The following is a 26,579-nucleotide window of genomic DNA, read 5'->3' as shown; positions in this document are numbered from 1 at the left end:
CAGGATTACTTCAGTAATGAAAATGAAAGACTTCATCAAAAAATACAAGAAGAACAGAGACAGAAACAGATACACTGCAAAAAGAGGAAGAAGAATCAGAAGACCCTGAGAATACATCCGAACCGGAAGTAAACGATCCCAGAAAAGAAGAAGACGAAAAAGACCAGGAGGAAGAAGAAGAATAAAGTATAGAAAGCAAACTTAGAAGAAAAACAGATTAAAAGAAATAGACGAATAAATCGAAACAATGCAGAAAATAAAAATATTATCTTGGAACGTGAGGGGAATGAATTCTCCCCAAAAACGAAGAAAGATTTTCCAGTATCTGGGCAAACACAGACCAGATATAGTATGTATTCAAGAAACCCATATAAATGAAAAAGACATTCGATTCTTGAAAAATAAAAAAGTGGGTAATGGATTTATATCGGCTAGTTCGCAAAGAAAGAGAGGCGTAGCCATCTATGTGAATGATAAATATAAAGTAAAGACTTTATTTGCTGATAAAGATGGAAGATATATCGAAGTAGAAGTAAATTTCTTAGAAGATAAATACATGATTGTAGGATTATATGCACCGATAGAGAAAAAAGATCCTTTCTTTGTGAAACTGAATAAAGAATTAAGTGCATACAACTATGAGAAAACACTAATAATGGGAGACTGGAATGGGGTGATTTGCCCAGAATTAGACAGAAAATCTGAAAAAAAGATAAAGAAGTGACAAGGAAGGTTGCCAAAATCTTTTGAGAACTTAGTGGAAGAACAAGTGCTTATGGATGTATGGAGATTTAAATATAAAAATGCAAAAGAATTTACTTATTTTTCCGAAAGACATCAAAGTTTGTCAAGAATCGACATGTTTATGGCCACAAAACCCCTCTGTAAAGACATTTTGAAAATGGATTGCCATCCTAGGACAATATCTGACCACAATCCTATAGAGATAACATTAAAGAAAAAACAGAAAGAATTTGCTTGGAGACTTAATACATCTATACTTCAGAAAGAAGAAATACTGAAAAAAGGAAAAGAAATATTGAAATTTTACTTTAAAGAAAATCTGAAAGAAGAAACTGAAATAACTACTGTATGGGAAGCATCCAAAGCTGTTATTAGAGGTTTCTTCATACAACAAAGTATTATTTTGAGGAAGAAAAAAAGAGCAAGGATAGAGAAACTGTATAAAGAACTACGACAAAAAGAAAAAGAATTAAGTGAATTAAATAAGAGTAAAACAATCGAAAAAGAAATTAAAACACTGAAAAAACAAATTGAATTTGAAGAAAATGAAGAATTACAAAGCAAATTGAAGTTTATGAAACAAAGGTTTTTCGAGCAAGCAAACAAGCCTGGACGGTGGTTAGCCCATAAGATTAGAAAACATAAAGAACGTAACATCATCACGGAAATAAGAACTAAAGATGCAAAGTTAACAATGGACCAAACTAAAATTAAAGAAGAGTTCCAAAAATTTTACACTAAATTATATAAAGGCCAACAAATATCAAAACAAAAGATTGCAAATGTTATTAAAAAAACAGATTTAAAACCATTCACCGAACAACAAAGGAATCTACTCAATGCACCGATAACAACATCAGAAATAACAGAAATAATAAAAAGAAGCAAAAAAGGAAAATCACCCGGACCAGACGGTCTCCCTATGGAATAGTACCAAAAATCTGAGGACCAATTGACTCCCCATCTTAAATCAGCCTTCAATGCTATTGGAATTAGTAAGTTCCCAGATACATGGAAGCAGGCCAATAAAGCGCTTTTGTTAAAAGAAGAAAAAGATCCAACAGATACTAGAAATTATCGTCCTATATCACTGCTGAATGCGGATTATAAAATATTCTCTAACATATTGGCTGACAGACTTAAAAAGATCCTCAAGGACTGGATACAGGAAGATCAAGCAGGTTTTCTCCCACATAGACACTTGAAAGACAACATCCGCCACATGATTAATGTGCTGGAATATTTTGAGGATCACAATGGAAAAAAACTGGCTCTTGTATTCATGGACCTAGAGAAGGCATTCGACAAAGTAAGCTGGGATATACTACATAACATGCTAGAAATGATGGAGGCAGGTCAAAAGTATTGTGGTTGGGTCAGAGAAATCTATACAGATCAAAAGGCAAGGCTGATAGTGAACTACGAGAGAACGGAAGAATTTAAAATCTCAAAAGGCACCCGACAAGGTTGCCCGCTGTCACCCTTATTATTCATTTTTATTTTAGAAGCTTTAAACAACAGAATTAGAACCGATGAAAATATAAGGGGAGTAAGAATTAAGAAATATGAGTATAAGTTAAGATCCTTTGCAGATGACTTGGTATTTGTTTTGGAGGATCCAAGATATAGCATGAAAGCATTGACAGACATACTTTTGGATTTTGAACTGATTTCAGGGTTAAAGGTAAACAAAGATAAAACGACGATGATAACGAAAAACATGTCGAGAAAGGAAGAACGAGTTTTGGAACAAATAAGTGGCTATAAAGCAGATAAGAAAGTAAAGTATTTGGGGATAACTTTGACAAACAAAAGCACAGATCTGTATCATAATAACTATAAAAAAGCGTGGAATACTGTAAAGAAAGATCTAGCTAGATGGGAGAAGTTACAATTGTCTTTGTTGGGCAAAATTTCAGTGATCCAGATGAACGTTCTCCCTAAGTTATTATTTTTATTTCAAACTATTCCGATCTTACATTCTTTCAATCCCCTAAAAATTTGGCAAACAGAAATCTCAAGATTTGTGTGGAATAATAAAAAGGCTAGAATTAATATGAAAATAATGTGTGATAGCAAAACGAGGGGAGGTTTGGGTTTACCGAACTTAAAAGTATATTATTTTGCTTCTGCTTTGAATTGGATCTCTGATTGGATTTTGTTAAAAGATGAAAGGCTGTTGAATTTGGAGATATGGCTGGCATGGCTATGTATTCTATGACAAAGATAAAATACATAGAGAGTTTAAGAGCCATGTTATTAAAAAAGCTTTGATGAATGTATGGAATAGACTCAAACCCAGACTATGTACGAAAATACCCTTATGGTCTTCCCCACACGAAGCTTTTTTTGGAAAAGAAAAAATCCCCAAACAAAACTGGTTACGATACTCGGATTTAACAAAAGAAATACAGGATGATATAGAAATGAAATCTCAGGAAGAACTTAAGGACTCAGGAATCCATTGTCATTGGTATTTATTTAGACAGTTGAGGGAAAGGTGGAGAATGGATAAAAAACTGGTCGGAATTCAAAAGCAACGACTAGATTGGGAAGAAAATACTTTAAAAGGGAAAAAGAAACTAATCTCAAGGTACTACAAGATGATAATGGATTGGGAAACGGAAGATGAAATAATCAGACGCTCAATGGTGAGATGGGCTCAAAATATAGGGCATAATTTGGAATATAAAAAATGGGAAAATATTTGGACAAGAAGCATAAAACATAGAGTTTGCCAGGAGCTCAAAGAGAATGTTTCTAAGATGATTTACAGGTGGCACTTGTCGCCACAAAAATTGTCATTCATGTATAAGAATAGCAATCCCCAGTGTTGGAAATGCTTGGATAATGTTGGTTCTTATTTTCACATATGGTGGACATCTGATATTGCAAAAAAAATTTGGCTAGAGATTCACAAAATCTTAAATGTAAACATGAATATAAAAGTGCCTTTTTCACCAGAAATCTTCCTTTTGGGCATGTTAGATGACATTTTAGAAAAGCAACATGGCAAATTTCTCTTTTATTGTTTCTCTTGTGCTAGAATAGTTTATGCAAAGTTTTGGAAAAAAACACAAGCTCCATCTATAGACAAATGGCTTTGTAAACTGTATGAAATGGCTGAGATGGATAAGTTAACATGTTGGATGAGAGATAAAACTGAGGAATGTGTATATCAAGCATGGAAGGAATTTTATAAGCTTTTAGAGATAAGATGGAATAAGGTATTGATAACTAAAAAGACATAAATGGATTTGAATTATATAATAGCGCCTAATCTTGGTTACATAAAACTCTCTTTTATTTAAATTCTTGATGGCAGAATGTTATGTATAAGAAGGATGGTATACGGTATAGAGCTATTCTATAGATGTATATTTCTAGGTAAAGCGAAGTATATTAACAACGGGATTTTTTTTGGACTCAATACAACATAAGGACAGATCCAGGTGAAGGAACTAAGAAGGAGAACACTTCAAGATAAAACAAGATGGAAGAAAAACATCAGAACAAGCCTCAAGTAGTATTAGGAAGCTCAATTTATGTTATATGTAGTTTTAATAATGACGTTTGTGTATGGGGGTGGTTTATTGTCCAATGTGTAATGTGTGAAATGTTTTGTTCTACGTGGAAAATTAAAAATAACAATTAAAAAAAAAGGAAGTCACAGTCTGTCAAAGTTTACATGAACTCTGTGAAATGTGGTTTTTGTTTTGCTGTCGTCTGTCCTGAATTTCCCATCTCCACTAAATGACCCCAAGATCAAGCAAGAAGAGAGAAGGAGAAAACTGTGTCTCCTTCCACTTTCTCAACCCCATTTAGAAATGTATGGACCTCTTTCATGGCCATGTTTTGCTCCTTAAAAAACGCAAGGCTTGTAATCTTTCACAGAAGACATATTATTTGGGAGGCAGTTGAAGAAAAATCCTACCAGGAAGGTGCCCTCAATTTCTTTTCTAGGCATTTAGGCTGGTGGGCTTTTCATCCACAGTTTTATGGTGGAGGTGGCCTATGGGAAACCTCCTTTGAACACAGACAAATGGAGAACTGCCTTCAACTTGACCACTAGCAAACCTGTTAAACGTTCACATGATGAAGAGAGTTCTGCCTGATGGATCCTATGATGCTTCTTCTGAGTTTCACTTAATTTGCTCAGGTAAAATTGTATTTATTTGTTAGACTGTTCTTATCCTTTAAAAAAAATCTTCTCCAAAGGACTTGGAAAGAAGAAAGGTCCCTCCACAAAATTGTCAGGCATTGAGATGGATGACAAAGGCATCATGTGAAATGAAGAAGAGACAGCGATCGTGAACCAGACAATTCTTTCTGACCCAGAGGAAGGAGCCAAGTGAGTCTGGGACACTTTTATGCAATAGGTTCTTGGCCTTAGGAGAAAAGCTGCAATATGGAAAAGGGGCACCAGCTCATCTTTCTACTCTTTGTTCAAATGGACAGGTTTTCTCTGACCGATGGAGTCAAAGTAGCCCATTTGGATATTGAATGCGGATTGGAGGATGACTCACATTTGCCGCTGGGCTCTTACTGGCATGGCTTCAGAAACATGGATCTCATAGAATCAGAGGACGACCTGGAACTAACTGACAAGGTACAGAAGAAGCCTATGCACTTTCCATGGGGTTTTAGAGTTGGGCAGCATGTTCACATCTGGCCGTCTTGCAAAGAGAGTTAGTTTTTCCTCCCCACTGAGAATTTATCCTTAAAGTAATGGAGGGCAGGGCAGGGGAACATTAAATCCACCCCAAACTTTTTACTGAACTCTCTTCCCCCAAAAAAATTCAATGCCTTGGACATTCAAGATTAAAACCAACATGGATTCACTGTCCCACTAAGATGGAAGCCACTAAGGGGATTGGATACAATGGGACACAGAGCTTTGTCTCTAGTGAGAGCCATGCAATGAATTTTACAAGGCAAGTCAGGTCAGATCTAGGAGTCCAAGTAGACAACAAATTGAACATGAGTCGACAGTGCAATGCGGCAGCTAAAATTGCGATTTTAGGCTGCATCAATAGAAGTATAGTTAGAAATTAAGAGGTGATATGAAAGCCCTGTTTAATTACTTGAAGGGATGTCATATTGAGGAGGGAGCAAGCTTGTTTTCTGCTTCTCCAGAGAAGAGGACCTGGAGCAATGTATGTAAGCTCCAGGAAAAGAGATTCCACCTCAACGTTAGGAGGAACTTTGTGCTAATAAGAGCTGTTCAACAGTGGAACAGACTTTTTCCTCGGAGTGCATTGGAGTCTCCTTCCTTTGAGGCCTTTAAGCAGAGGCTGGATGACCATCTGTCAGGGATGCTTTGATTGAGAGTTCCTGCATGGCAGAATGGGGTTGGACTGGAGGGCCCTTGGGGTCTCTTCCAACTCTATGATTCTTTGAATCCCCTTAAATCTTCCATCATTTTGTTATAGTCCATCACTTTATCCCATTTTACCAGTCTTATTATACAATGTACTATATTCCAGTATTCTTTCACTTTGACACAGGACCAGCAGAGATGGAAAACTGTGCCTTTTTCATTTCCGCAGATCCAGCACCCGTCAGAACAAGTCTTAGATGTTTAAGGTATATTTTCAGCTTTCAGATACCATGGAAAAATACTTTGTAGTAGTTTTCCCTTAGAGCATGGGAAGCTGTGTATTTTATCCTCCTTTTCCAGGTTAACTCCCATTCTTCCATCTCAATATTGTGTCCAAGATTTCTTGGCCATTGAACCATGTTTTCTTTAACCACTTCAGATTCCATAAAATGTTTTAACAGGATTGTATACAATCTCCCCACAAGTGAACCTTTCCCGATAGAAAGCACATTTCCTTGTATTTCTGTACTAATTATTTCTTTTCTTTTTTTTTCTTTTCTTTTCTTTTATAATTTTATTAAGTTCCATAATTTCACATAATTATTCTCAAATAATTCAATTTTTTATTGAAATCCAAATACCCAAATATTTTACCTTTTTATTTATTTTAATCTCTGATCTTTCTTGTATCTTCTTCTCCTCTTCCTTATTCATATTTTTTGTTATAATTGCCGATTTGTTTTTGTTAATTTTACATCCTGTATATTCGCCAAATTCTTCTATTACTTTCATTACCCTTGTTCTATTTTCCAGAGGGTCTTCTAAATTTATCACCACATCGTCTGCAAATGCTCGCACCTTGTAATGGAATTGCTTTATTCTCACTCCTTGTATCATATCCAAATTGTTAATTTTATTGATCAAGATTTCCATTATCAGTATAAATAGAAGAGGGGATGGGGGCAGCCTTGTCTTGTTCCCCTTTCTATATAGACTTGTTTCGTTAATTCTCCATTTATATTGATTCTTGCTTTCTGGCTCGTATAAATTTGTGAAATCCATTTTTTATCATTTGGTCCAATATTAATATTCTCCAGAATTTCCATCAATGCCATCCAATCCACTGTATCAAAGGCCTTTTCCATATCTACAAATAACAATCCCAATTTTTTATCATTATGTCTTTCATAGTATTCTAATATATTCAATAAATATCTCATATTGTTTTTCATATATCTTTTAGGGAGAAAGCCACATTGATCCTGATCGATTAATTGCTCTAAACAGTTCCTAAGTCTTTGGGCCATAATTGATGCAAATATTTTGTAATCCAAATGTAATAATGATATCGGTCTATAATTAGATGCCTCCAATAGATCTTTGCCCTCCTTAGGTATTAATATTATCTCCGATTCTCTCCACGTCTCAGGCATTTTCCCATTAATAATTCCATTCATTACTAATCTCAGTGGTTCTTTCAGTTCATCCTTGAACACTTTATAAAATTCAATCGGAAAACCATCTGGGCCTGGAGCTTTGCCATTTTTATTTCTCCCTATTGCCCTCTCCACCTCTTCCTGTGTTATCTCCGCATCTAATTCAACTCTTTGACTTTCGCTAATTTGAAACATCCTCCTTCCCTCCAGAAAATCTATTAAAGTGTATTCATGTTCCTGTTTTTTTGTATACAATTTGTTATAAAACTCTCTAAAATATTCCATAATTTCATCCTGTTTGTTCAGCAACTCCCCTTCCCTTTTAACTTTCGTAATTAATCTCTTTTCCTTTCTCCTTTTCATTCTTATAGCTAACCATTTACCTGGTTTATTTGCATGTTCAAAGTATTGTTGTTTAGCTTTTTTCATTTCCTGTCCTAATTCCTCCATTGTTTCCATCGAGATTTGTTCTTGTAGTATTTTAATTTCCAATGGTAATCTTGAGTCATCAAGTTTCTCACTCAATAACTTTTCTTTCTCCTTCAATTTCTTATTCAGTTGGTCTATCTTTTTAGCTTTCCCCTTCTTTATAGTTGAATTTTGTTGGATCAGAGATCCCCTAATTACTGCTTTAGCCGCCTCCCAAACCACCTCTATCCCCGTACCTTTGTCCAAATTCTCCTTAAAACAATTCTTTATAACAATCTTTGTCTTTTTTACTACCTCATCATTTCTCAATATGTCCACATTGAGTCTCCGTTTGAAGCTGTTTTTCCTCCTTGTGGCCTCTTCCAACTTCAATACCTGTGGATTGTGATCTGATATGTGTCTTGGTTGTATCTCCAATTCTTTTAAATATTTTGTTAGAGACCGAGTAACTAATATTAGATCTATTCTGGCCATTGAGTTATGTCTTGGGGAGAAGTGTGTATATTCTCTAGAGTTACCGTACAAATGTCTCCATGAATCCAGTAAGTCTAAATTTTCCATCAACCTAAAAGAAGATTTTGGCAGTTTTCCTTGTTTCTCTTTTATCCCTTTAATTGAGTTCCTATCCAGCTCTGGTTTAATTACTCCGTTACAATCTCCTGGTATGATTACCTCTTCATAATTTAAATCAAGTAAGATATTTTGTAGGTCCTCAAAAAACTTTGCCTTTTTTTCTTGTGGGGTATACAAACCTATTATTAATATCTTCTTCCCTGTCATATTAATTTCTATTGCTAGAATGTGACCTTTTTTATCGTTGTATACCTCTTTTGGATCCCACATCTCTTTAACATATATTACAATTCCCTTTTTCCTTTTCTTATTTGCTTTTACCTAGTTTGTTATTCACCACATATTTCTCTTCACCTTGTTTAATGTGCGTCTCCTGCAGGCAAATTATATCACACCTTTGCTTTATCAAATAGTGGTGTGTTGATTTTCTCTTATGAGGGGAGTTCAATCCATTTATGTTCCAACTCATGACCTTCATTTCTTATTCCTACTAGTTCAAATTTTATTAATTTATCAACTATATGAGGAAGCAATCACAGAGGTAATTTCCCACCCGTACAATACAAATGTAAATAATAAAGACAAAGACAACAACCAAAACAACAACCACAACCCCAACACTCACAATCCTCTCTATACACTCTATTCTAATTTCTTAGCTGTTTAGATCTCCTGCCCCTGCCCCCTCTGCTGTATCATATTCTCCAGGCTTGCCCAAATCATCTTTCTTCCTTTGCTCTTTCTCCTGGTCCTTTGCGTTCATCCCTCTGGGTCTCACTCCATATCTTTCACCTGTTTGTCCTTGTTCTTTAACTCTCTCAATTTCTTTGCGGTTTCTCTTCCAAAAGTCTGCTGCTCTTTCTACTGTGTCAATTTTGAACCTTTTCTGTTTCCAGGTCAGGGTTAGGCCTTCGGCTTCATCCCATCTAAAAGGAATGCCATAAATTTTTAGTTGATCTGTTAGGAAGGAGTATTCTTTCCTCGATTTAAGCACATTTGTTGGGATATCTTTAAAAATTTGAATTATCCGTCCGTCAATAATTAGTTCCTTTTTAAAACTTTGTTGGATTATTAAATCTTTTGTCTGTTTACGCACACAGTACACCACTACGTCCCTCGGCAAGTTCTTTTGCCTGGCTAGTTTAGAGTTAATACGATATAGAGTGTCAATCTCCCACGGAAATTGTTCCACTGGTTCTTCTACAAATTCTGCGATGGCTGGGATCAAGGATTTGTATAAGTTCTCTTCCTCCTTCTCTGGTACACCTCTAAGTTTGATACAGTTCTGTCTTAATTTAGTCTCCAATCGAGTTATTGTTTCTTTGTCAATTCTTCTTTCTTCCTCCAACTTATTAATTTTTAAGTCCATCTGCATGGCATTATTTTCCAAGTGGTTCACCGTTCCTTCCAGGTTGTCTACTTTGTTAGTTATTTTCTCCAAATCTTTATTTATTTTCTCCAGAGATCCTTTTATCTCCCCCATCTCTCTTTGGATTTCCGATCTTATCTCCAGCTTCAGGTCCTCTCTTAGACGTACATTGTCCTCTTTAAGTTCTTCCTTCATTCGTCTTATCTCATCTAGCATGGTCAGATCACTCTGTTCATTGGGTTTCAGTGATGTATCTACTGATATCTTTTTTTGCAAAGGTGGTGTAGGGATAGCTGATACTTTTTTACTTGCCGACATTTCTTCCAATGTGCTTGGCCAAATGAATAAAAATTCTGTAGGGATGCACCCAAACATACAATTCTAATAATCAGGTATCTTTTATCTTCTTCTTCCCTAGTGCCAATCCAAAGTCACTTTCCCCCTTCAGTATATAATTCTATATGTTTGGGCTATACTCTGTGCTTTGCTCTAGATTTGCTAGCTAGATTTTTATATTTGTCAGCAGATGGCGCTCTTATCCTTTCTTTTCCTTAAGCTGTAACAACTCTGTAGATGCAAGTATATATAACTCTCCCTTATCTAACAAGATAACACTGTAGAGAGTAGTCAGTTTCCAATTCTCTTAAATCCTCCGCATCCACTTAAAACCAATTACACAAATTAATATACAAGCTAACCAGTTCAGAGAGTTCTTCCTATAATTTGGATCTGTAGTACTTTCCTTCTTGGCTTCTTCTGCGTGGAACTATAATATCCTTGCTTATTTAGTTGAAATCTTGGCACCAGTGTCGTTGTTCCTTTTATTTATTCCTTTAAAATAATTCCACCATGAGTCCCATTCAAGCCTCCTTCGCTGACCAGATCAAAAATCCAAGTCCAACTTTCGTGGGATCTGCTTTTGTGGGAAATGACGTCTGCTCCCTCTCTCTCTCTTCCTCTTTCCCTTTTCCCCTTCTTACAATAGTCCTTATTATACTCCGGGTGATTTTCTAATTAGAGTCCAACTGGTCACCAAGAAAGAAAAGCAAAAGGATTTATTTTAAGGGAAGGGAGTCTCTTCTTTTGTCAGTCCCTTTATGAATAGTTGCAAGCCTTCCCCAGTCGCAACAGGGAGCTGGGTTTTCCGTTTTATAATTGCACACGCATCGGTGGTAGCAAAATACAACAGTCACAATAAAGAATAGTGCGGAGATTTTACTTAGAGGAATGCGTTCTTCTTAGATTCCTGTAGTCGCTGCTTCAAAAGTAAAGCGGTAGGCTCGCTCGTACCGCTAAGGCTTCCGCCAGCTTCAAGCACACCCGCGCACCCCCGGGCTCCTTGCCGCTCCGATTCGTTACCTTCCTCGTCCCTTCGTCTCTCTAAAAAGCTTGTGAATCGGGCTCTGGGGAGTCCCCCGGAATGCTATCTGGGCGCCTCTGGATTCCCCTTATCGAGGGGGATACTTTGGTCCCGTCAGCTGTCTCCCGCGGGACCTAGTTGCTGCCGGTTGTCGCCCCAAGGAAGAGCCTCTCTCAGATGCGACCGCCGCGATCCACCATACCACCGGAAGTCCCTATTTCTGTACTAATTATTTCTATTCCATATGTTTTCATATCCAACAAAAACCTCTCTCTTGTTTGCCTGAAAATAAGCCAATTCCATTGTTTACCTTCTTCTCTTATTTCTTCTTTTTTAATAAAGTTTATTAAATGAAAAAGCACATAAACAAACATTGTTGCATCCAGAACTCTCCCAATTCCTCCCTTCCCCATTAAAATACAATTAAATTCTTAAACAATTATTAAAATAATTGAGCAGAGGCAGTTAGAGCAGTTGTTGAACCATTTATTAAAATAATAGGAGATTGCTGTAAGGTTAATCTGCCGGAAGATATACGTCTTGATCGCCTTTTCAAAGCCTTCAAGACGGGTGATATATCAGATCTCTTCCAGAGGCTATTCCATAAACTGGGAGCGGCAGAAGAGAAGGTCCTCTGGGTAACTGCAGAGAGCCTTGTTATTGCTGGCTGCAGTAAGCTTTTCCAAGAGGACCTCAATGTCTGGGGCAAATTGTATGGGAGGAGATCCCGTAAGTAAGCTGGACCCAAGCCATGAAGGGCTTTAAAGGTTATAACCAACACCTTGTACTGTCCCTGGAAATTAATGAGAAGCCAGTGAAGAGGCGTTAGTATAGGTATGATATGGCCACCTCTAGATCTTCCAGTGACCACTCTGTCTGCCATATTTTGGATTAGTTGAAGTTTCTGGACTTGATACAAGGGTAGCCCTATGTAGAGCACATTACAGAAGTCAAGACCTGAGATCACCAGCGCAGGAACCATAATTTTTAGGTCTTCTGGTTCCAGGAAGGGACGCAGTTGGCGTATCAACTGAAGCTGATAACAGGCCCTCTTGGCCATCGCATCTATCTGAGCTGACATCTGGAGCAACCGATCCAGGAGCACCCCCAAACTGCAAACACAGTCCTTTAGGGGAAGTGTGACTTCATCCAGGACCGGTTGACAGACCCCATACCCAGAATAGGACCTCCAACAATACACACCTCCGATTAATCTGAATTCAGTTTCAATCTGTTTTTCCTCATCCAGCCCATTACTGCCTCAAGACATTCATTCAGAGGGAGATGCCTTCTTTAGTTGTCACTGAGATATCTCTGGCTGTCATGAGCATACAGATAGCACCCGCCCCATGCCTCTGGATGAACTCTCTTGGCGGTTTGATGTAGATGTTGAATAGCACTGGGGATAGGAAGGTGCCCTGGGCAATGCTGGATTTAAGATCCTTTTAGAGGAGCAACTGTCCTCAAGCATCTCCATCTGGAATCTGCTTGAGAAATAGGACCGGAACCATTGCAATGCACTGCTCGCGATCCCCAATTCCCTCAGGCCTTCCAGAAGGATGCCATGGTCAATAGTATCAAAAGCCACTGAGAGGTCCAAAAGCATCAACAGGGTCACACTTCCCCTGTCAATACTCAAGCGGAGATCATCTAAGGAGAGCATAGCAATCTTGACTCCGTATCCCATCCTGAAGCCAGGTTGAAATGGAACTAGGTAATCTGTTTCATCCAAGACCATTTGGAGTTGAAGAGAAATGAAAGACGGGAGACCGCTCTGTAATTCTTCATGTTCAAGGGATCTGGGGAGGGCTTTTTCAGAAGCAGCCGTATCACTGCTTCTTTTAAGCAAGATGGAAAAGAGCCCTCCCTAAGAGATGCATCTATGATATATCTCAGGTGAGTCCTCAAAGCATCTCCTCCTTGGAAGATCAGCCATGAAGGGCAAGGGTTGAGATGGCAAGTTGTCTTCTTCACACTTCCAAGGAGCTTGTCCACATCCTCGGTACTCACAGATTCAAATTGATCCAGTATGATCTTATTCACGGAGTCACTGGACACCTCACCTATAGCCTATATAATTTTAATCAAATGCTTTTACTGTTTTACTGTTTTTATTGTTGAGGTATGGAGCAGCAATGAAAATGTTCAGATGTGGCAGAGAAGCTAATGGACACTCACTGCTCTTAACCAGGAATTGGTGCAGCTGTGGCTCCAGACAGCAGGTGATTGTCCAAGATTGTGGCGGAGTGTGCCAGAGAGCGCATAGCACTTATGGAAATATGCTGTGCATCTGAAATGGTTGACAGTAGTCCAGGTAACACAGGAAATTGTACAGGAAGGGGTTGAGCTAGATTGCCACATGGCAAAAGTGTATATAAGCTCAAATCATCATTGTACAGTGTGGGTTTTGTAATTGGTGGATGGTGTTGGTCTAGCTCTCCTGTATGTTTTGCAACCAAAAATAAACAGTGCCTCTTTGGAGAAAAGCCAGCCTACGGTGCTTTAATCTAGCAGCTGTGTTTCCTGGCAAAGCTCCAGTCTGCCAGTTTGTCTATCTACTCACAAGCTTCCAAGATTACTCTGAGTTCATCTCTGCATTTTCTCTCAACATTTATACTGTCACTGTTTAATCCAGTTTTAGTACTGGGATCGGGAGGGGGGTAGGCATAGGGATTGATTTCTTTGGGATTTTATTGTAACGTCAATGTATTTTATTGTTGTAAACAGCCCAGTTTCTCCTTCATAGAGCAGGCTAGAAATAAATCTTTTATTATTATATTATGCTGGCATCCAAGTCGGCTCGTACCTCGTGTGTGTGTTTGCCTCTGCTGTTCTTTTGGCTGTGAATGGAGCTGAGGACTGAAGAGAGAAGAAAGTGTCAGTTTTGTGCAAATTCACAACTTTTGTGCATCAAAGAGTCCAGTGTGTTGAAATAGCAAATAACTTTATTGAAAACACATAGTCAGAAAATCAGTGTTTAAGCCAGAACTGTCCTCCCCAAGCCAAAGAATATATTGAAACCCCAAAACCTAAAACTCCACCTTCTACCAAACCTAGCTCCCACCTACAATCCCCACTATCTATCCCCATTATTAACCAGCCCCACTTTGCCATCCTTCTCACAGGCACAATCTCTCCCTGCCCCAGACATTCAAAGAAGCTAGATCCCTTTCTGTTACTACAGGTCCCCAACTTTCTTCAGCCAACATCCCACAAATTCTGAATGCTATCATTGCTATTCTAGCCAGCCACAACAAATCCCAGCCCCCCATCTAACTAAACTAAACTAAACCATGACCCATAATCCCCAGCCAAATTTATAACCCAAAGCAATTATCTATACTAGTAGCAATTAAAACCTAAACTCAACAAAACATAACTTTAAAACATAAACAGACATATGGACAGAAAAACTGTACAAATAAATTCATAAGGGCTTTTTAGCACCGCTGGATTGAAAAAATATTTTTGTATTCCATCTTTACAAAAATAATGTTCGTTCACTGCTTGGATTTATGTGGCTTCTCTCCTGTGTGGACTCTCTGGTGACTGAATAGGCCTGAACTCCAAGAAAAGCATTTTCCACACTGCTGGCATTTGTACGGCTTCTCTCCTGTGTGGATTCTCTGGTGTGTCAATAGGTGTGACTGCCGAGAAAAACATTTCACACAATGCTGGCATTTGTATGGCTTCTCTCCTGTGTGGATTCTCTGGTGTGTCACTAGGATTGACTTCAAATAAAAACATTTCTCACAATGCTGGCATTTGTACAGCTTCTCTCCTGTGTGGACTCTCTGATGTAACACTAGGTATGACTTTGAAGAAAAACATTTCCCACAATGTTAACATTTGTATGGCTTCTCTCCTGTGTGGACTCTCTGGTGACTGAATAGGCCTGACCTCCAAGAAAAGCATTTTCCACAATGCTGGCATTTGTATGGCTTCTCTCCTGTGTGGATTCTCTGGTGTTTCACTAAGTCTCCCTTCAAAGAAAAACATTTCCCACAATGCTGGCATTTGTATGGCTTCTCTCCTGTGTGGACTCTCCGATGCATGACAAGGATCGACTTGTATGCATAATGTTTCCCACAATTCTGGCAGTTGTATGGCTTCGCTAATGTGTGGACTCTCTCATGACTGACAAGTTCTTCTGTAAACAAGGAAAATAATACTGAATATCAGAGTTAAGAGAGGAAAGTGTTAGCCCAAAATTTAGCCCTACGTTCACACCTCCCTATTTGATGTTAAATTAATAAAGTTGGAGTGGGTGACCTGAGCATGACTCTGTTGCAGATGCCCCAAATCCATGAAACCATTACATCCTTACTCACAGGAGCTGGCAAAGAAGATATTGTGAGGAACTACCTTGAGGTAATCAGTACAAGCAGATAGTCATACAGACTGTTGAAAAAAGATTCCTTTAAACATGTGTACAAATATTTTGATTGAAAAGTGGCATCATATCCTGTGAGACGGCCAGAGAGTGCTGAGTCTGAGCACAGGGCATGATGCAAGCCAACTGCAGAGGACGCTTCATGCTGTGTGGCACCAGGAGATGAATCACAACCAATAGAGTATACAGGTCACATGTGGATTGCTGTGGATAGGATTGGAGTTGTTTATAAGAAGAGATGGTGAACATGATGGAAGTCAGACAGGAGAGCTTGCAAATATTTTTATTATATTGCAACTCAAGATAGAGAACCTCCAAAGATTCGGATGAAATCAACTGTGTCTGTGACTTATTTTTAAGTGTGAAAAGTGGTCAGTGCATTGCCAATACCTGTATCTGGAAAGTTGTTTCCATACTGTGCTATGTTATTCTTGAGCTGCATCTGGGAGCATCGTGTTCACATTGCGCTGTACATTGGCTTGTGAACGGAACTGAAATTCATAGCCAACAAGGACCTGAGGACCGGTGTGCTAATCCCTCATGTCTGAGGTATTTGCACCAAGCACCCATTGCATTCAATTTGATTTTGGACCATATTTTTCCCACCCAGGAAACTTTCTAAAACGATTTAAACCTTATAGAATACTTGGTTTCTGCCCACTAGCAACAGAGAACAGGCTGGCCCAGCGTCATCAGGGGCTGGCGTGAAGACAGAGTGCCCTCCCGTAACTGTCATCTTTTGGCCGTTGAGGGAGAGAACAGGCTGGCCCAGCGTCATCAGGGGCTGGCCTGAAGGCAGAGTGCCCTCCCGTAACTGTCATCTTTTGGCCGTTGAAGGAGAGAACAGGCTGGCCCAGCGTCATCAGGGGCTGGCCTGAAGACAGAGTGCCCTCCCTCCGTAACTGTCATCTTTCGGCCGTTGAGGGAGAGAACAGGCTGGCCCAGCGTCATCAGGGGCTGGCCTGAAGACAGAGTGCCCTCCCTCCGTAACTGTCACCTTTTGGCCGTTGAGGGAGAGAACAGGCTGGCCCAGCGTCATCAGGGGCTAGCCTGAAGACTGAGTGCCCTCCCTCCATAACTGTCATCTTTCGGCCGTTGAGGGAGAGAACAGGCTGGCCCAGCGTCATCAGAGGCTGGCCTGAAGACAGAGTGCCCTCCCTCCATAACTGTCATCTTTCGGCCGTTGAGGGAGAGAACAGGCTGGCCCAACATCATCAGGGGCTAGCCTGAAGATACAGTGTATCTTAATTGTAGATTTTTCTTGTACTGTTTTATAATTTTCTTGTACACCACTATGATCTATTTGGAATAGCGGTTTATAAATAAAACATATTATTATTATTATTATTATTATTATTATTATTATTAATTTCAGTATAAATATACCAACTGGTTGTTCTTCTGGATCAGTCCAGTTGCAGGCAGATATTTCGTTGGTTTACATTGCTAAACACCTCTCTACACTCGCCAGCTCCACTTGCCTTGGGAGTTATTGACTTCTCTCCCGATTTTGGACCCTCAGCAATTGGAATCAAGTTCCGTCTAGGTTATGTATTACCATTAGCAAAGTCTAACATCTACTCACCAATCCTACCTTTGTTACCTAGTTCTTGTGTGTTTTTGTGAACACCTATATGTGTGTGCATGCGTGTACAGTGCACCTGTGTCATACGCGGGCACACCTTACGTGGATTTCAGCATACACTATAAGCCACACTGGGAAAAGGGGCGACGTGCCCCATAAGGGTTAATGGCGCCTGTGTCTGTGGCAGGAGTGGCCGCTCCACTGCGCGGAATCCCATTCATTTAAATAGGGCCCAAGAATACACAAATTCCCCTAACGCCGGGGGTGGGGAGTCCGGAACAGGATGACTCCTAAAGTTGCTTGGACCCAGAGTACTTGAAGGAACGCCTTCTTCCCTATTGTCTGTCCTGCACACTAAGGTCTTCTGGAAGAAATCTACTACAGCCAAAAAAATCTAGGCTAACATCAGTCTCCTAGAGGGCCTTTTCTATTACTGCTCCAAAACTATGGAACGACTGCTGGAGGAGATCCGTCACATTCCCACTCTGACAGCCTTTAAGAAAGCACTTGAGACGGACCTCTTCCGGCAGGACTTTCCAACCTAGTTACCCTCTCCAGATATAGAGATATTTGTCCCCTCATCTGTCTACTCTTCCCCGCCTATGTTTCTACCTATTTTTAATGTCTTTAATATTTTTAATGTTTTTACTGTTTTTATAGTATTACTGTTTAATCCTGTTTTAATACTGGGAATGGGGGGGGGGGGTAGGTCAAGGTGTTTTTTAAAAACTCTATTGTACTTTGATCTATTTTATTGTTGTAACCCGCCTGGATTCTTCGTGATTGGGTAGGCTAGAAATAAACCATTATTATTATTATTATTATTATTATTATTATTATTATTATTATTATATTGCTGTTACCCCAATCTCTCCTTTGAGCTAAGTATGAAATTCCCCTAAAAGCATAGCACTTGGGAGTGTCCTCCTCAGTCTCCAGCATTTTGTGTAACAAAGGGCCTCTGGAATCAACCATGGAGCTAAGCAAGCTCAGGTTGGAAAAGACACATTAGAGAAAAAGGAAATTTTGTGTTGCCCTTTCCTCTCTTGATAGATATTGCTCAAAATTTCTAAATGGAACCCTGTAATATGTTTGAAAACCAGGACCTGAGCTGGTTCTTAAAATCTGTGAGGTTGGTGGCTGCCTCCCAATCCCCAAGGCCCCTCTCCTAGCCCTTCCCAGAGGTCCCTTCCTCTCCGCACAGAGCTAGGAGATCCTGGCTTTGTTCCTGCCTTCCCCTCCTGGTTCCCAGATGTGTGACCTCCTTCCCTTTCTCCCTCCACTTATCCAACCTTCCTTGTTGCCCATCTGCACCGCTTCAGCATCTCATTTTCAGCCTCTCTTCCCTGCCTTTCTATTTTTCACTTTCCTTTCATCTCTCTATTACAGACACAAACCCACAGAGTGTGATACGTAAAAGGGATCATAGAGTCGTAGAGTTGGAAGAAACCGCAAGAGCCATCCAGTTAAATCGCCTGCCATGCAGCAACTCTCAATCAAAGCATCCCCAACAGCTAGCCATCCAGCCGCTGCTTGAAGACCTCCAAGGAAGGAGACTCCACTACACTCCGAGGAAGGAGTGTGTTCCACTGTCGAACAGCCCTTGCTGTCAGGAAGTTCTTCCAAATGTTGAGGTGGAATCTCTTTTCCTGTGGCTTGCATCCACTGCTCCGGGTCCTAGTCTCTGGAGCAGCTAAAAACAAGTCAGCTCCCTGCTCAGGATGACATCCCTTTTAGGCCCATTTGTTGAGAAAGGCAGGATAATCAATATACAAATAAATCATTGGCAAAGGCAGAGCAAGGGGGCTGGGACCTGGACTCCAATTTTGGTGAGGGTGAAGTGCCAGGGAGCAGCCTTAAAACATCTATAAGACAGGCATGGACTACTGATGGGGTTTGGAGGAGATCTCAGGGGCAACCCCAGATTGTATTGATGGAGGCGGGGGGGATGAAATAATATTTTGCCCCTCAACATCCCTCAGCATCCCTTTGGGGAAGTGGAGGCCATTTTGCCACTGTTGGGCCCTCTCTGAGCCATTGCAGGCCCAAGGGAGGGCTTTCTCCTAAGAAGACTCTCAGAGCCTTAAAAGGATAGAAGAGGGGCCAAAAGAGGTAGGAAACCTGCTCAGGGATGTGCTGAGTACCATTTGGGTGAGAAAAGCATTAATCTCCATGCTTCCTTCCCACAAAATCCTAGAATTGGCAGTTTAGGATGGGGTTTTTAGAATACTTAGAAACTGGAAAGCATTAGTGCCTCACTGAACTACAGATTCAAATATTCTACAGGATGTTGCTATCACAATTAAACTAGGCTTGAAAGGGATCTAGGACTCCTAGTAGACTGCAAGTTGAACATGGGCCAACAGTGTGATGCAGCAGCTACAAAGGCCAATGTGATTCTAGGCTGCATCAATACAAGAATAGTTTGTAGATCAAGGGAAGTAATAGTGCCACTCTATTCTGCTTTGGTCAGGCCTCACTTGGAATAATCCTGTGTCCAGTTCTGGGCCCCACAATTCAAAAAGGATGTTGACAAATTGGAGCATGTCCAAAGGAGGGTAACCAAAGTGGTGAAGGGTCTGGAAACATCAAGTTCTATGAGGAGCAGCTTAGAGAGCTGGTTATGTTTAGCGTGGAGAAAAGAAGATAAATAGTGGATATGATATCCATGTTTAAATATTTGAAAGGGTGTCATGAAGCGCAAGGAGCAGGCTTGCTTTTTGCTGCTACAGAGAAAAGGAGACACTACAATGGATGCAAGACACAGGGAAAGAGGTTCCACCTAAACATTAGGAGGAACTTTGCGACAGTAAGAGCTCTTTGACAGTGGAATATACTCCCTTAGAGTTTGGTGGAGTCCTCTTCTTTGGAGGTCTTTAAAGAGAGGCTGGATGGCCGTCTCTTGGCAGTGATTTGAATGTGTATTCCTGCATGGCAGAAGGGGGTTGAACTGGATGGCCCTTGTCATCTATTCCAACTCTATGATTCTATAATTCTAGTGGAACCATAGCGACATGATAATATAGTATGAAAGGGCCCTCAGTCATCATAGAAGGAGCCATGGATTCAGGTTCCTTACCTACAGAAGCCACATTCTCATAATTGTCCATCATTACATAATTGTACAAAAGTTTCTGTTTCGTCGTCAACAGATTCCATTCATCCTCTGAGAAATATACTGCCAAATCTGCAAAGGTCACCTGAAATGGAAAATAGCCCTCATCCAGAGAGTGACTAAGCAAAAGGGGAGGAAAGCACATGGTTCATCCCAAATATTATTTCATCACTTCAGAATTCAGTCCAGGAAATAAACTTTAAATTCTGTCAGCAAAAAAAAGCTACTGCCTTTAAGATCAGTTTGTCTTGAATCCTTTCAATATAATATACAATATAATAAAGAATATAATTTAGGCCATGGCTGGGGCATTGACGATGGATTAGGATACTGACAATCCCAAAATATATAGTACATTTAGCCACAAAAGAATTATGGTGCATTTAGCCATTTCTTGCCAAATTTCAGAGGCAAATGTCATTCTTAAAAGCAGTTCTGGGGAGCACTCTGGACTTGAGGGCCACTGGGCCCAGCCCCAATTTAGATCCAGAGATGGTCTCCCATATCTTCAACATTTCACAGACAGGAAAAGCAAGGAACATGTGGACAAGCAACACCAGAAGCTGATGAGGCTGGCCAAAGTTGTTTATGAGGCAGATCACACAAGCGGGGAAGGGCACAGCAGTTTGCTTTTGCCTCAGCCTCCTGGCAAGGGAAGACACTGGCAACTTATCTCCTCTCCTTTTGAGTTGATGGGGTGCAAACTGCTTGGAAGTCATTTTGCAGCAACCCAAGAGCATTGAGGGGAAGGGGGGAATGTGGAGGAGGAGAGAGAAACCGGGACATTTTTAAAGCCCCTGAAAAAGTGAGGTGACAGAGGATTAACCAGGACTTTCTCTGCCAAACTGGAACAATATGTTCTCCACTTGCTTTCATGAACAGCCCCAGCAGTGACACAAAGGAAACTAATAGGATGTCAACTCACCAAAGAGTTGTTGTACTTCGACAGCCTCTTTCTCTTGGAGCCCAATTCCCTCTGCTTGGCCTCTATGTTGGCCATTAGGTGGGAAGGGGGGGTCCTGGTGGCCGTGCACTTGGGTCTCTTTCAGCAAAATATGCCCCAAAGCTGTGTACCAGGAGACCGAGATGAAGTTCCTGAGAAAAGAGATTAGGGTTAGGCTTGATTTGTCAAGAAACAGTGCATTACTCAAAGACACAGAGAACAGTGTGCTGCTAGTGAGATACGCAGGTGACATATGCCTCCTTTGAGCCAATGCAGAGGTGGGTATCCCCTTCCTCCCTCTTCACCAAACAAAGCCCCATGGACCTAGCATAGATTCACTGCAGCTCCCCTACACAACAGATACTCCATGTTAAAACGCTTTTGATGTTGCTATGTTGTGCAGCACGTGAGGCAACACGTTAACGTATGGAGCCAGACTCTGCACCTTGACTGTAGTCAGTTGATTGTGAGCTGAAGAAACACCTGTCGCTTTCTCAATGAGCAAAGAGACACTGTAATCTTCTCTCAGATGAGGCTTTTATTCCTATAAGAAGTTCCACTGTGTACAACACAATATACATCGACACCATCCACCATCCACACCAGTAACAACCCACTCTGAGGCACACACTGTCTGACTCTTGCTCAGTGACAGCTGAGAATGACAGTTGACAGTTGCATCAACATTCCAATGATGCACTGTTTAAATGCTGACACATCTAACTGCCACTAGAGCTGTCAATGACTTCCACAACAGCTCCACCTAGTGGCCACATGCATGTCATTTCCTCAGACCTGTTCACCATGGTCCTGACACTCCATGCCTTGTGAGAGTGGAGGGGGGTCAGGGGATGGGGAATGGGAGAGGACCCTGGCTATGTCCCTGTAGCTAGATGTGAAATGAGCGCATCATCTGCTGAAACCTCTTGACCTCCCCAGTGGCCCTCAGAGGAGAATGCCTTCCTTTGGCTTCTGGCTAGAGAAACACAGCTGGATGCTTCTCCAATGCCTCGCACCCAAGACTCTCATCAGGCATGGAATGAACATGGAGCATGGCTTCCACAATTCCCATGTTTCATTTTGTATTCCTTCTAATTTCACATCTATTTTAAACCTCTCCCTCATTTGATGATAAAGATACCAGTGACAATCAAGGCCAGATTCTTTAGGTTCTTCTTGTGTTTTGATCTCTAGTTTTCCTTGCGATTCTTTCAGGACATCCTTGTATCTTAACCAGTTAGTTTTCTGGATACCTTTCCTCCCGAAAAGAGCCTCATGTGGCAAACACCATAAAGGTATTTTTGGACATATTCTACACTTCTTTTTTCCTCAGATCTTCAATAGAGCTTTTCTTATGAAAGGATTTGAGCTTTATTTATGAACTTTCTCTTTACAGTAAATTAGGGATCCATTCCACCCAAACCTTAAATGTTCTCCCTCCAGACATAACAATTGTTCATTCTCTAACAAAACCCATTCTCTAATCCAAACTAAACAACAAGCAGCATAATAAAGTTTTAAGTTTGGTAAACCCAGCCCTCCTCTACTTTTGTCATCACAAATTATTTTCGTTTTGATCCTGGCTCTTTTTTTATTTTGAGATTTTGAGATTTCCTTTTGCCAAAGATTCAGTGGTTTTTCATTCTGGATGATGGGAATCGCTTGAAACAGAAACAGTATTTCAGGAAGGAAACTCATTTGGATCAGTGACATTTTTCCTAATAGTGATAAGTGTAATTTCCCCCATTTTTCTAGGTCTTTTCTGATTTCCTTCCATGTGTCTCATAGTTATTGTGAAACGGATCTGAGTGTTTATGTGTTAAATTTATTCCTAGATATTTTACTTTCTTTCCCACTTGAAATCCACTAATTTCTTCCAGGATTTCTTCTTCTTTTTCCCCATATTTTTTGTTATTAATGTTGTTTTGTCTCTCTTTACTTTTAGTCCTGAATCATATTCCAATTCCACTATTACATCCATCAATTCTCTTGTGCTCTTTTCTGGGTTCTCCAGGGAATACAAATGTCGTCTGAGAAGACTCTCATTTTAAACTCAGTTGTTTTTAATTTTTATTCCATTGATCTTATTTTCTTATCTTATCCTATTATTCAGTGCTTCAAGGATCAGAATGAACAAAAGGGGTGATAGTGGGAAAGCTTGCCATTTACCTTTAGAAATCTTAAATTCCTCTGTTTCTTTATAGTTAACAATTAGTTTGGCTCTTTGATCTTTATACATTGCCTTTATCCATCTTACATAAGAAGCTCCTATTTCCATTTTCCAAATGTCACAAATAACATATCCCATCCTATGTCATCAAAGGCTTTTTCTAAATCACCAAAGTACAAGTTTTTTTCCGTTGTGTCTTTCAAAATATTCAATTATATTTAAGATGTTTCGTATCTAATCACTGAGTTGTCTGTGAGGGAGAAATCCCGACTGGTCCTTTTGAATCCAGTCTTTAAGAACTTTTTTGAGGCCAAAATCATAGAAAAATAATTTATAATCCATATTTAATAAGGAAATTAGCCTATAGATCTTTACCTCAGTTGCATCTCTATCTTCTTTTAACAGCAAAGTTAAATTTGCTTGTTTCCATGTTTCACGATAATGGTTTTCTTTGATGGCATTTATCATTAAGTTGTCTTTTTGAGGCCTTCAAGGGAGAGAAAGAGACTGAGGGAAGAGTGGAAGGGGGTCCTGGAGGGAGGAGGCCTTGGGAGATATAGGGCCTTCCTGAGATATTTGGGGTTCGCTTCTTAACAAAGGGGTTTCTGGCCTCATAAATGATTTGGGGCAAACTGGATCTGAAAGGCAGTAGTAGCCTGTTCTCTTGTCAATGGGATTTGCAGAGTATTTCCTGGACTTGGTCTCCCATCATCCACATGGCCAGAAAGAGGAGGGGTCCTGCCCTGCAGTAAGGCCCCTCCAGTCCCTCTGAACAGAGGACTACAACTCCCACATCTTCTTGACCAGACACATTGTCACTTCCTTCCTTCCTTCCTTCCTTTATTCCTAGCTGGGTTGTGAGATGTGATTAGTGGTGTTACTGCTCTTCTTCTCATTGTGTGCCTCCAAGTTGTTTCTGACTTATAGCAACCCTAACAGAAGCCCTTCTCAGGCTTTTCTTGGTAAGATTTGTTCAGAAGTGTTTTTGCAAGTGCCTCCTTCTGAGGCTGAGAGAGTGTGACTTCTTTCCTAAGGTCACTCAGTGGGTTTCTGTGGCCAAGAGGGCATTCGAATCCTGGTCTCCAGGGTCATAGTCCAATGCTCCAGCCACTAAACCACACTGGCACTTTCATGAGGCTTTGTAGTTTTTTGTGGTGTGGCTCCCAGTCTTGCTGACTTCTGGGGAGCCTCTCCTGGGGTTTTCTTGGCAAGAGTTGTTCAGAGGAGGTTTGCCATTGCTTTCCCTGAAGCTGAGAGAGTGTGACTTCTTGTCCAAGGGACCCAGCTGGTTTCATGGAGGAGTGGGGCACTGGACCCGGGATTCCAGAGTTGCAACCCAACACTTAAACCACTGCACCACACTGCCTCCCGTTCCCATGTACAACCTGTGAAATAATTGCAGACTTTTTTCTGTTCTTCATGTGTGTCAGAGTCGTTTCAAATTTATGGGGAACCTAAGGCAACCTTATCACGGGGTTTCCTTGGCAGGTTTCTTCAGAGAGGGGTTGCCATTGCCTTCCTCTGAGGCTGAGAGAGTATGACTTGCCATGGGTCACCTAAGTCCAAAACACACTGCAGCAATAATCCAATCTGAGATTACTTTAACTGCCCTGGATCAGTGCTAGGGAATTCTGGGAAATGTAGTTTTGTGAGACATTGAGCCTTCTCTGTCAGAGAGCTCTGGTGCCACAATAAACTCAATTTCCCAGGATTCCCTAGCACTGGGCCAGGGCAGTTAAAGTGCTCTCAAACTGGACTATTGCTGCCGTGTGTTTTGGACCTTTCTTGGCCGCAAACTGTCCATAGCCTGCAATGCATCTCCTAATTCTGTTGGCAGTCCCTCCCTCCCAACACTTTCTCATTTCCCCCCAAAACCAGCGCAAAGCTGGCAGATGGAAAGAGGTTTTAAAGCAGCATTTAAATCTGCCATATTTGTTTTTAAGAGACTAAATGTCCCAAATGCTATTATCAGTTTTGTAGCTATTATTACAGAAAGACGTAGAGTGCAAACTCCTCAAGTACCTTTATTTTCTGGAGTGAGATGGGCTTTTCCAACTGACTCACTGTGATGATCTCCGGTGGTCCAAGCAGCCAAACTGCGGCCCTGTAACAACAACAACAACAACAACAACAATAATATACCCCTCTCTTCAGCCAAAAGGCTATCAGAGTGGATTACAAATTGTTAATTAGACATTATGGCTCTTAGCCCAGCAGACCCTTAACTTCCTTAAATCTGTCTGCCTCCGTCCAGTGAATTATAAAAGGGTTTCCCTAAACCTACACTGGGACCAGTTAAAGAACCTTATTTCTCTTTCTTTACTGATCTTCCCAAGCATCAACCGATCCAAGACACGTGTAAAAGGAGCATCGAGTAGTAGATACTCCAAGGAGGTATTTATTATAGATAACGAAATATAAGTAAACATAAGTCATACAAGATATTAAGAATCTTGCAGGTACAATATTTGTAAGTATATAATGTTCAATTCATACAAGCTATTAAAATAATAAATAGACCTAAGTGTCCAATTCTGAGTCTAACTTCCAAGATCCGCTCTTTAACTCTCTCTCTCGATCTCCAACCGACACAATTCCCCCAACTGTCTCTTGGTCTCTCAGGCCTTATATCTCCTTCTCACGGAAGCTTCCAGAAGAACCTTCATCTTGCTCTCTGATTGGTCAAGAGAGCCTTCCGTAGCAGTGATGTCACTCTGCATTTGCATAAACCTCCCTTTACTGCCTGAAGAAGACCTCCATTGACTGGAGCCCAGTCATTACACTTTCCCAAGGCAAGGCTTGCACCTATTTCCCAATGCTGTTCTTGGGGTCTGCCTTCCAGTTGTTTCCAGGTCTTATGGTGACCTTATGGGAGTCTCTGAAGGGGTTTTCTTGGCTGGTTTCTTCAGAGTGGGTTTCCCATGGCCATCCTCTGAGGCTGAGAGAGTGTGACTTGACCAAGGCTTCACTCCTTTTGGAAGCCTTTTTGCTTTATCTTCTAGAAGGCAGCAGAAGTGTTGCTTCTTGCTCTGAAGAATGAGAGGAACCTTCTGGCATCCAAAAGGCTAACATTCTCTGGAGTTATGTCTGATAATATAAATATATAGGATTGCAACACCTGTTCATTTATTAAAAGGTTTAT

General features: G+C 40.5%; 1 protein-coding gene across 1 annotated transcript in view; it reads right to left on the bottom strand.

The window, feature by feature from the left end:
* LOC149301480 (uncharacterized) overlaps nucleotides 1-25,479 on the bottom strand; it is a 228,908-nt gene extending 203,429 nt beyond the window's left edge. The window contains exon 1 of the mRNA XM_089484291.1: nucleotides 25,460-25,479. The gene's annotated coding sequence lies outside the window, so the exon portion shown is untranslated. The remainder of the gene's footprint in view (nucleotides 1-25,459) is intronic.
* Between the last annotated feature and the right edge of the window lie 1,100 nt (nucleotides 25,480-26,579).

This window comes from Sceloporus occidentalis, unplaced genomic scaffold, assembly GCF_023333645.1.
Source record: "Sceloporus occidentalis isolate IW3139 unplaced genomic scaffold, rSceOcc1.0.p SCAF_21, whole genome shotgun sequence".
NCBI classification, from domain to species: domain Eukaryota; kingdom Metazoa; phylum Chordata; class Lepidosauria; order Squamata; family Phrynosomatidae; genus Sceloporus; species Sceloporus occidentalis.
Note: the sequence above shows the minus strand (reverse complement) of the source record. Positions and strands in the feature narration are given on the sequence as shown.